General features: G+C 41.7%; 1 long non-coding RNA gene across 11 annotated transcripts in view; it reads left to right on the top strand.

The window, feature by feature from the left end:
• The window catches only part of LOC109550265 (uncharacterized), a 219,975-nt gene that overhangs the window by 115,744 nt on the left and 92,053 nt on the right, over nt 1-12,178 (top strand). For 10 of the 11 annotated variants that reach the window (XR_012327502.1, XR_012327505.1, XR_004523020.2 and 7 more), the window contains 2 exons: nt 1,253-1,331; nt 5,875-5,911. This is a non-coding gene — a long non-coding RNA (uncharacterized lncRNA). Of the gene's footprint in view, nt 1-1,252; nt 1,332-5,874; nt 5,912-7,223; nt 12,166-12,178 lie in introns of those variants that run through there. The other variant, XR_012327504.1, reaches the window with a different exon arrangement.

Here is a 12,178-nt window from a genome sequence, read left to right as displayed (position 1 = left end):
TGAAAGTAGTTTGCAAAACTCTGTGTACAGTAGGGATCTACTTGGGTTGTATAAAGATTTTCTATGCTTACACATGAAGAGAAAATTTCTGGAAGGATACGTAAGAAATTATTGATGATTTTTTTTTATGCTGTTTTTTTTTTTTTTTTTTTTTTTTTTTTCGGTACACGGGCCTCTCACTGTTGTGGCCTCTCCCGTTGCAGAGCACAGGCTCCGGATGCGCAGGCTCAGCGGCCATGGCTCACGGGCCCAGCCGCTCCGCGGCATGTGGGATCTTCCCGGACCGGGGCACGAACCCGCGTCCCCTGCATCGGCAGGCGGACTCTCAACCACTGCGCCATCAGGGAAGCCCTTTTTTAACATTTTTGATGATGATTATTTGTGAGGAGTGAAATGATGGGGTACTTTATCTTTCACTTTATAGTTTCCTGTGTTGTTGAAATTGTCATAAGCATGCATGACTTTTATAATTTGTTTAATAAAACATTTTAAAAGACTAAAAAAATAATAAAATAATGTATAATTCATGTTAAATAGTTTATCGACATGATGAATTATAACGTTTGCATTCATAATTTTTCTTTGTTCTGTAGGAAAGTTAATAATTAAAAAATCTTATGGAAATGGTTAGTGGGGAAAATATCACTGATGTATTGAGACAGTGGTGTTTGGTCAGGTACAGGGCTGGTGTGGAGGGTAGATTTCTTTATGAAAGACTAAAGTGATGAATTGCAGGAAGTAGTCAATTAAGAAGAAAAATTTACTCTTTCCATCTCATTTAACTTCTTCTAAATTATGACCATGAACCAGCATGCAATTCTGTTTGGTGAAGCTTAATCTCTATCGCCTTACAGATAATCCACACTGCAGCTGATAGGGTAGAAATTCATACTCAGGGCTGGACTTAGCTCTCAAGAGTTAGTTAGATTTATTGTATGAATAACTACAAATAAAGGAAAATCACTTTCTCTGCTAGCAGATAATGTATTTTAATGACTTTTGGGAGGTTTAAGAGTGTGATTCTCTACCACAATAGTGGGAAGGAGAAAAATTATTTTTTCTCTCTAGCAACTGGTAGCCCTACGTATGAGTACAGAAGACGAACATAAAAAAAAAAAACCCAGCAAATTAATCTTTATGCTCTATATAACTTAGGGAAAATATATATTAACATGTGACCATGTTAAAGTAAGACAAAAATAAATAAACTTTTTTAAAAAGCTAAGTTAAAATACCACTGTTTCATTTTCAGACCATGACCTGTACTTTTTTCCCTGAGGCGTCTAAGCTGAAAATGATCACCGAAGTGAGGTCTCTATACACCAACATTTGTAAGTACATAGAGAAGGAGCCGCAAGGCCATTTAATACTGAGAATTATTTTTAAAAGATTGCATGAACTGTTTACTTCTAGAAGAAACAAATATTAAATTTAAAAGCTGTCTAATTGGCATGTGATCTTAGAGTACTTTTGCTGGCGAGATGAGAATATTTTAGTATTTCCCCTGAAAGAGCTTAGTTTTAATTTTATTTTTAGCATCTTTCAACCAAGACATCAAATTAAGGTTTTTAAAAGCTCTTTTATTTAGAGGTCATTCTTTGTGATTCAGATTCTCCAGTCAACACGTAATTTCCATGTTCATCGTGGAAGCAGGAATACAATTAAATGAAATCTGCAGACAGGCTCTAGATTTTATTTCAGCCCCAACTGCAGTGTTCTGCCACACTCAACTCTTACCAGAAATGCTGAGGTCTAATAAAGTGGGAGGATTTAATTAAATCTCCTTTAGAATCCTCCCCAAACTCTGGTTAGGTTTGCTAAACAGTGGAAATAGTCCACATCTGGGTAACAATAATTTGGGACTTCACTAGTGTACACGGTAGATCATGCTTTAAAGATAGAGTTAGATCCAATATACTGGGACTAAGAATCACGAGGAATGATAAACAGGTTTAACTGATAGGTTGATAAATGGCAGTGAAGATGGACTGATAAGTAGACACTTGGTCACTCACTGGACTGTTTATAGAATGAGGCCTTCCATTAATTGAAACTTGAGGTCAGAAATGAATAATTAAGGTAGTGCTTTTTAAAATTTCATTTTGCTTTATTTTGCTTTGAAGAACATCTCCCTGTTATAGACACCAGTGCATGTTTATCCCATAGCGAATCAGGTTTAGTAAATAATATTTGTATTTTCTTGGAGGTTCTTGATGCTGTAGTAGCGTGGATTGGAATGTCAGTGGTTGTGGTACAGGGCTAAGGATGTAAAGGATTGAGAAAACTGAGGGGATGCTCCTGATGGAATGGGTTCAAGTGCAAGCCCAGCTGTGGAGGTGGAGACGTTGCCAAGGCTGGGCACTGAGAGGAGAAACGCTGCTCTGAGCTGTTGTGGGAGCAGCTTCAACAGACCGGAGCTACTCGTTAATTCTAAGATATTTTGCTTTCAAGAGCAGACCGCTAACCTCAACTCTGCAAAAACCCCTAATTCCACAGTCATAAATACAGTTATAGCTACTGAATATTACTTCATTCCAGGCACATACTAAGCGTGCTTGGTACATTTCAACATCTCATCATCCAAACAACGCTACGTGATGGATTTCGTTGCTATTTGCCATGGATTTCGTTGCTCTTTGCCTCTTACTAAGAGGAAAAGGAGGCACAGAAAGGTTCTGTGATGTGTGAATGGTGATGCAGCTATTAAATCACAGTGCCGGGGCTTGGTTCAAATCTGAGTGTCCAGCGTGGGACTCTAGACTCGACCAGTACCATCTATTAGTAAAGAAACTAGCTTCCTTGTGCCTGGAAAGAGCTGTTCTGTCCTCTGGCAGGTGCCCACCCTACACAGAAATAAAATCTCCCTCACCTTTTGCATCCTAATATTTATCCTAATATCATGAACCTAGTATTTTGTCTTCCTTCGTGAAGTGAATAATGGTAGAATTTTTACTTGTCTCGTGTATTGGAAGTGACATTATTAAACTGTTTATCAGGGCTGATTTTTATCCAACTCAGATGATCTTAAGTAAACATGGGAACTTATTACAAGGATGCTGAGGTGCCTCATAAAACGCAAGACTGGAAAGCAGCCTAAGCTGAGGGACACTGAACGAGGGTGGCGTTTTCACATCTTATTCGTGTGTCTCCCTGTGTCTGTCTGTCACTCATTCTCCACATTGGTTTTCTCTGCTTTCCATGCAGAAGGATAAGATTGGGCGAATATAATCTATTCCTTGAATCCAAAATTAAGTTACAAGTTCAGCAGGTATTCCCAGCTTTATAATGACATACGAGTCATTAATTTTACACTGCAATTGCCTTTCCTTCTCATTCCTCAAGAGAAAATGAATTAATGGCTCCCTCTGGACAGTTCTACATAAATGGAATTCTGTTCATCTATTCCATGTTGCCTAAATGATAAGATTTGACTTCGGCGTTAAAGTTATAGTGATAGTAGGGTTGACACTTCAATTTTAAAGGCTCAAAACTGCCAAGTATTTCTCCTTACATTATATTTCAGAGCCAAGCATGAAATAAAATGCTTATTGGGCATCTACTGTGCTCCTGAAGCTATGCTAGCAGAATATAGTTCATAATTCCTGGTCTCCTTCAAATACGTCTGATTGGGTGGAAGCAGCAAAACCAAACTATCCTGAAAACAAGTATGTGAAATAAATAATAAATAGTATAGAAATCGAAACATACAATTGAAAAATATTTGCCATTGACAGACATGCCCTGTCTCATCTGAGCCTCACAGCAAGCTCTGAGGACAGTGTCGCAGTTCACCGATGCTGAGCTGTCCCCGTGGGGAGTGATCTGCAGCGAGTCCCCAGTTAGAAGTGGTAGAATTGGTCCTTGAGCCCGTACCTTCCAAATCTAACTCCATACCATTTTCCATTTTCCAGTGGTTCTGTGGCCTTTAAAGTAATATCAGAGTCCAATAGTCAGGAAATAAGGGGGGGAGGTGGTTAGAAAAACATGAATAGATTTAATGGAATGAGAAATTGAGGAGTATATTAGTTTAGGCTAATAAAAGAAATGACAGAAGATAAACTCACAAGGAGTTAGCAAAAGAGGACTGTTTTAGAGAAAGTCTGCTTGTCTTTGGGCACCTTTGTCTCTGGAGCTTGGACAGCAGTAAGAGAGAAGCTGGGAAACAGTTTTGGGGACGTGTGTGCGGGTTCCTTAGAAACCAGGCTGGACAGGATTCGTGGAGGTGACCAGGGTGACAGGGATCCAGTAGCCTGATAAGGACAGCCTTGTTCAGGAATCAGCTTACGAGGCCAAACAAGTCACTGACCAGAGAGGGGCAGAGAGGTGTGAGGATTTAGGGACCGGGAAGGAGAATGGGGCAGAGTAAAAACGGAAGTTCTCCGGGAAGGAGAACATTGGGAGGCAGGGTCGGTGTCCTGAGTGAAGGTCGCCGAAGACCGTACTGCCCCTCCCCAAGAACTTGTATCTAAGGAAGAATGAAGGTCGGAGCCAGGTCAGCCTTAGGACCAGAGCAGGGGTATCACCGACTGGCCAGTACTCTCTTCTATAATTTTCCTTGTAACTGAACATGTCTTTTTTGTAGAAAACCCGTTGAATGTGTGTGATGTGCTTGGCCTCCTTCCCTTTCAGTCGTAGAGGTGGCTAATCAGAGTCTGTACCAACCGGCCACAGTGATTGGTTCAGGGAAGGGGCCATAAGCCAACTGGACCAGGCACCACCTTTCTAAGGCTTTTGCTAGAATTTCCTGAAAAAGATGATTTCTTCTCGCTGGATTTGCTGGCTGTAGGGACGTTGTAAGCCCAGAACTGCCACGGGGCCATCTTGCCAGCCTAGAGAGAGAGACCAGCTGCCTGAAAAGGAGGCCAAGAAAATGGGAAACAGAGCCTGGAGGTGAAGAAGAGAAGGCTTCCTGGGGAGATGTTTGCATTCCTGAATCCCTCTATGCCCAAGGCCGTTTGCCCCTTTCTTAGGCAAGGGGGCCAGTATGTCCGCCACCAGATCAAGCTGGTTTGAGTTGAGTTCTGTCACGTGTAACTTTAGCGTCTGCTGATACGGTTAGTAAATGCCCACGGCTTCACCCACCAGGTAGAGTTTAGATTCTGTGTGGGAGGTGATTGTAAGCTAGTGCAACTTTGTGATTTTTTTCAGGGGTGAATTACATTAGGATTCGAAACTAGGACATATTAAACTAGATTTCATGAGATTTCATGTAATATTGTTATATAAAAATGAATGAAGAATGGAAAAAGAAAACAAACCTAAAACTGAAATAAACAGGAAAGAAAGTTCTTAGAGAAATTGCCTGTTTTATTCTACCTTTTATTATAGTTATTTGGTTATTATGGTTCCTTAATGAGGATTTCTATCCCCTGCAGCACAAATATCTGTTGATTTGAAATCAATAGGATTGAATGTTAGTAGCTGTTAAAATGCAAGAGAAAGGAGAATGGCATGGCTGCTTGCTTGGTACCAGACGGTATAAAGCCATTTTCTAATTTTGTCTTATTATTTGCACAACGATCCAGTGGGAAAGGCGTTTGAGGAAATTTAAAATGCGGTAGGATAAGTGGCTACCGATGCCACGCAGAGCTGGGATCTCAGCCCACTTCTTTTGATCTTTCTTTTCTGCGATGGTGCCTCTGTGACCCTCCACGTATTAGGAATGGATGCTGACATGAAGTGCAGCACAGAGCCTATGGGACTTCTGCTTCAGTATTGGTCCTAAATCATGAGAACATATTCTGATGGGTTAACTTCATTGGCGGCCCTTGTTTGAGAAGTAAAACCTACTAATGGAAGAAGTCACAAGTGTTAACCTTTCCTCTCTTGTTTAGAAAACCCTGATTTTTTTTTTTTCTCTTTCTCTTCCTGTAGGACTTTAGTACCAGAACCAGAAGCCAAGTTTCCTCAGGTATGTGTTACTTTATAACCACTTCAAACAAGAGGCCGTTCTAACTGACAGTAGCTTCAAAAAACGTCTTTCTGGTAAATTAAAGGAGGGCCACTGATCGCTGAAGGTAAACAGGTGATGAAATGCGTCATTAGTACCTCATCCGTAATTCATCTCTCCTGGAGCAGTTGACAGAGCGTCAGGTCGTGAGTCGTGGGCGCTCAGAAGTGCAGGCTCTGGGGTCAGCCAGGCAGATTCATTACAACCCAGTGTAAAGCGCAGCCTGTCTCTGTGTCAATTACCGCCGTTTGATAACGGATAATATGTCAAGGTCTGTTCTTCTTCAAGATGCAGCCACACATTTTAAAATCATTACGCGTGTAAGCGTGAGCCCCATGGCCTCGGGGTTCAGTCCATTTGTTACATCCCATTAGGACGTGAAGACACAGGCCGGGGTCTGGGGAGAGCGCAGGGTCCCTGCCTCCTCTGCTCCCTTTACAGGGACATGAACTGTGGTTTACTTTCCCCAGGGGCCCTTTATGATCCCCACGATATCGGTGGTGGGGGGCAAGTCACCCCTGTAATCACTCCCACTGCAGGGCCACCAGGGGCATCACCAGGAATAAACCTGATCCAGGTTTCAGTGGAGGCTGAGAAGTTTTATTGAAAATGAAGCACTTTCTGCCGGTCTCTCTGTCTGCTGGGGATGGACATGTGCCGTTTCTTTCTCCCCTTTCTTTCAAAAACCACGTGTGTGCTTTCCAGTAGTCTTTTCACATCTTGGCCCTTCCAAGAGCGCTTTGTCACACATTGGCGTGGATTTGACGCACGTGACCCGTCATCCAAGGGCAGCCTCTGTGCTGCAGAAACAGACCCTATCCCGGTCTTTAGACTGATGTGCAAACGCTATAAATAGCAGGGGGGATGCCGTAATTCACCATGAAGACAAGAAAATGAAGAAAAATTATTCAAAACGTCTTTAAAAGATCGAGGGTGCTCAAACGGGCAGTGCCTCCGGGATGGGCTTCCTTTTCCTGTCTGGAGCCCTGATTCAGGCTGTTTGCGAAGGGCAGGAATCTGGGCCACATACACCCTGCAGGAGTTAGAGGGAACAACTCACATTCCTTTCGTGTTCAAATCCTCCCTTTACACCAGTGGGAGCCCCACGTGGACCGGATTCAGGATATTCAATTCCTCTTCCCCTTCTGTAAAGAAGCCCAACAAGGAGAACTTCACCCTGACGCACTTTCCCCCAAGCACCCTGACCAGGCTGTGCTCTGGGAATCACAGTGTGGGGTGAGCTGATCTCAGGATCTTCTCCATTTGCCAACAGGCCGTGAGGTGAAGTAGGCCGCATGGGCTCACACTTCTCCTGGCTGGATTTCCACAGACCCCTGTTCGTTAGAAACCTTTTCAAGGGACCAGCCACACTGGAGGATGCTGAGAAGAACCCACTGTTAGCACAGATTTATCACAAAGGAAAAAAGTCCGTTTCAAAATTTGTAATATGTTAACGTGCTGCATTAACTACAATGTTTGCTTTCTCAAGGAACGTTTAGGGCTACTTTTCACACATCTAAGCATGAGGAAGAATTCACACAATTCTCCTCCCTACAGGAGGGGGTAAGAAATCCAAACCCATAAATGATAAGCTAGCTCTGCAGGGTAAGGGCAGGAACACGTAGTCTCTGATTTATTCACTTGGTTGATGGCTTTCTCAGTGTATCTGCGAGCCTGCATCACTTGTGACCTGCTTCTACACACACACACGCACACAAGGATATAGGCACACGTGATTCCATTAGATTATATAGAAAGCTTATTTCTGGAATAAAAGAAAACTGCAGAGCCCCTCACTTCTACTAATTTTATGAGAGTAAAATATTAAAACTTCCAAGCGTGTATATACACGTTCATCATCCACATCTATGGAAGGTATTTATTAGTCAGTGAGAGAAAGATTTTAGAAATGAATCGTCTTGCGGAATCATTTGATAAAAGACTCAGAAAGGCTCTGGTCGTTTTTGATTCCTGTAATTGTTCAGTTTCTAGGGCATTGTGTCCCAAAAAGCAGTTCCTGGCCCAGTTATGACCTGGTTAAGCCACGTATTTTTCACCGTCATGGACCACCCCACACCCTGTGCTTAGTTTTAATATGGTGACTTCCTACCATTGTCACCTATTGAATGCGATGGAATATTAATAAAAGTGAGCCAATTCCACAGTGCCTTGGTCCCCGGGAAGAGACTATTCTGCGTAATTCCTGAATTTGATTCATAATTATTTTACCCGTAGCAACTCAGAATGTTCTACAACTTTGGTGGATTCTGCTAGCTCATTTCACCTACGTGCTTTATTAATCACATGAAGATAAGCATAGAACAATACACTGTTTTATAAAATCAAAGGAAGACGGTGTTTTGTCACAGTTCAGCTCTATCTCTTAATTGATGAGATCTTTGTAAAAAATCTTTAGACTAATTTTGACTGTAGCATAATAGTCTAAATATATTTCATTGGGGTCAAAATAATTCAGTCAGTAAGAGAAAGCATTTTAAAATCATTTTTATTTTAGAATAGACAGATCTACAGAAAAGTTGAGAAGGTAGTATAGAGTTCCCATGCATCCCAGGCCCACTTTCCCATTATTGACATCTTCTGTTACTAGGGCACATTTGTCACAGTGAGTGAACCAATACTGATGCATTGTCATTAACTAAAGTCCACAGTTTGTTCCTGTTTCCTTAGTTCTTACCAATCCCATCCTGGATTCCCTGTTACAAGGCGTCATCATATCCACTGAGGGTCCTCTGGACTAGGACAGTTTCTCAGACTTGAGACTCATTCCTAAATGCAGAATCTTAGCTTTTCCTCTCTGTTCTCCTTACCTACATATATTTAGGTAGTTTTATTTGTAGAGGGAGAGTTGATTGGAGACAAAGATGGGGAGAGGTAATTAATCCACTTCTCATTATGAAATCAGTCGGATAAATTAGCTAATGCCTTTTGGGAAAATCTTCAAAAACCAGGAAACAATGGTAGATTTAAGAGTACACTGGATGAATAATTTCCAGTGCCAGAGGGGAGATCACCTGGCACGTCCATTACCGTGGGGAAGATAAGGGTGTTTATTCACTTATGCAGGGACTATTTTCCTGGCCGGCACTCACATGCCATTTTTCTGCCTTACAAGATAAAAAGAAACAGTTTGTGACCATTTTCTATTTAAACAGAAGTTTTAGGTATTAGATAAACACATGTACTAAGAGCACGTATACCCCCCGTGAATTTATTTAAGTGCCAAGGCAATTCTGAGTCATCCCAACCAATATCATTCCTTTTACTTAATAGAGGGGTTATCATTCCCCAGCGCTGCTGAACAACTTTATTTTCCCAAGTAGGAGCTGTTACAGAAATGGCACTGGTTAAGAGCTTTGCTTCGTTCTCTTTCTCTTCACACTCGTGTCATTCGTTTGTAATATTTTAGTTGTTCAAAATGATAAAAAAACCCTCTGCCTTCATATATGAATCTTACTTTTCAATTAAGAAGGAGTAATGGCATGTCGAGTATTCAGGACATATAATTTTCTAGTAAGGAGGTACAGCGAGTATCAAAAATCAAACGGGTTCTCCTTTTAACTTGTAATTTTGCTTTTAATCTTAAAACGGAGCCAAGTCAATTTGTCTGTTTGCTGAGTTAGAGTCCATTTCTGTAGATAGTTCGGATGGATAAGCAGTATTGCATAAACAATTATAATAATCTGAAAAACATTTGGACAGGCCCTTAATTTCGCTCTAGGGGAAATTTATTCTTGACAATTACCTTATTTTAAGCATGTGGAATCACGGCTTTTAGGGTGTGCTGTTTGAAGTGGGAAAGCAGCTCTGGGTTGTCATGGAAATTTTGTGATGAGTGAATACATCCGATGGGCGGGGAAATGGGTGTGAGCCGTTCTCTGTATCCCTTCATCCCTTCTGTGAGTCACTGACCGTTGAACAAACCTGGTTTGGGTACCACACGTGGCTCTGGGCATCCACGGAGGAGACACTCAGTTTGTGCTTTGGGTGACACGTTCTGAGAGGGAGCCGTGTCCGTGCAAATAGAAGGGAATAAGACTTAGATTAACTAGTGCTGTTAAAACTGAAGCGGTGTGGACGGGGAGGGCATGGGGCAACACTGTGCTCTCGGTGGGCGCTTTCCACACTGGCTGGTTTGGGATCTGGGGCAGGGCCTGCCTGAGGGGTCGGGGCACAGCTCAGCTGAGCACACACGCGGGGCATAAAAGACTCAGATTCCGGGGCTTCCCTGGTGGCGCAGTGGTTGAGAGTCCGCCTGCCGATGCAGGGGACACGGGTTCGTGCCCCGGTCCGGGAGGATCCCACATGCCGCGGAGCGGCTGGGCCCGTGAGCCATGGCCGCTGAGCCTGCGCGTCCGGAGCCTGTGCTCCGCAACGGGAGAGGCCACGACAGTGAGAGGCCCGCATACCGCAAAAAAAAAAAAAAAAAGAAAAAAATTGAAAAAAAAAACAAACCTCAGATTCCATCCTGGAAAGAGGATCACCTCAGTCGTCTTTGGAGTCGTGTTTACACATATGCTGTAGGTCTACATCTTACATCAGTTGATAGAATAGGAGTGTGTGGGAAAGTATCTGAATCCATCGAAGGGAGAAACCCAGAGTCTGTGGATGATCTTCTTCTCAGACTTACCCCTTTCTTCTCCCTGAAACATTCCAGTTCATACAAAATCTAATTTAGAATGAACTGGGTTTTTTAAAAAAGCAAAGCCAGTATTTTTTCTAATGAAATCAACAAAGAAAAGGGAACAAAGGGTATGTTTAATATGATAACGGCATAACTATTTTTTGATTTTCACAGCAGTTTAAATACAATTTATATACACTTCAAAGGCATTCTTATTTTGATGATAGTTTCTTACTTTCTTTAAGTAAACTTCTGTAAGAGTTAAAATCAGTATCATAGCCCTAACTATAGATTACTTGATCTCTTACTCAGACTTCTGATCACAAATACTGTCCATAAATGATGGACATCTAATTTCTGAGGTGGAACAGTTTTGAAAATGACTAGATCCTGAAAGATTTACCTGTTGACTCTGACAGTCGCCATGTAAGGTCTAGGTGCTTGTTGGAACTCCGTACACGATTCAGTGGTGCAGTGACGCAGTGTCACCAGCAGATTTGCCCTTCTAGCTATTCGTTTTCAACAACTGGATCAAACCTGGGCAAAAAGCTTGGCAGGTACTGAAGTAATTCAAGGAAGGTGGCTCTGAGCAGTGGTAGGTATAAACTTAAAACACATGCACACAAGAGGTCTTGGAGACTGGATTTAGTAGCAAGTTGTTTGGATTATAAAAACAGGTGTGGTAGGGTATCCAAGCTGGCAAAACTAGGAAATGGGCAATAGCTATTGTTGGTGTGATTCCAGCTCCTCTGAGAGCTGATTTCCTTCTTTCAGTGATATTTTCTAATTATTGCTGACATTCTCTCTTGATATTTCCCTCATATATATTCCATTCTTATCAATTCTTGTTAAAGTATTAACCAAATCTATGTATCAGACCAGACTTTCTGTGTCACAATTTCTCAGAGAATTGCAGATCATTTATATATCTCAGTCTGGACTCCCAGGAAACATGCATAATTGTTCCATAAAAATTTCTCCTTATACTCTATTCTTAAAATATTATCATTGGATTGATTAAAAAACAATTTTTGATGGTATGGTGATGTTCCGATTGTCTGATGATGTTCTGGTGGTACGACGATGCTGTGATGGTTAGTGGGCGTGTATTGGTTGGAGTTGCTGCATTAGCTGGTGATGCTGTGATGGCTGGTGATGCTGAGATGCTGCTGCTGTGATGGCTGGTGATGCTGAGATGGTGTAATGATGAATGCATGAGCGGTGATGCTGTGAGTTACCAGGTTACAAATGACTGGGTAGTGACTATATGTAACATTCAGGGTTGTGAGGGTAATAATGAATGGGTCAAAAATGACTTCTTGTTAAAAACATCTAATCAATTTCATGGAACACAGATCTTTGCCATAAAGAAGATGGCTCTCCAGGTGAAAATAGAAGTTAGGAAGATGGAGGCATAACATAGTATACTGCTGCCTTGGATGAATCTTTTCCAAAGGGCTCGTTTTTCTCTTCCTTAGGTTTCTGTGGATTTTAATCATGATGATACGATTTTGTCACAGCCCACCTGTATATCAAAAAGTATTTGCTTTGAATAAATACTACTTAAAAATTATAGCATTACTTTT

This window comes from Tursiops truncatus, chromosome 18, assembly GCF_011762595.2.
Source record: "Tursiops truncatus isolate mTurTru1 chromosome 18, mTurTru1.mat.Y, whole genome shotgun sequence".
Lineage (NCBI taxonomy): Eukaryota > Metazoa > Chordata > Mammalia > Artiodactyla > Delphinidae > Tursiops > Tursiops truncatus.
This window is presented reverse-complemented; position numbering and strand designations above follow the sequence as displayed.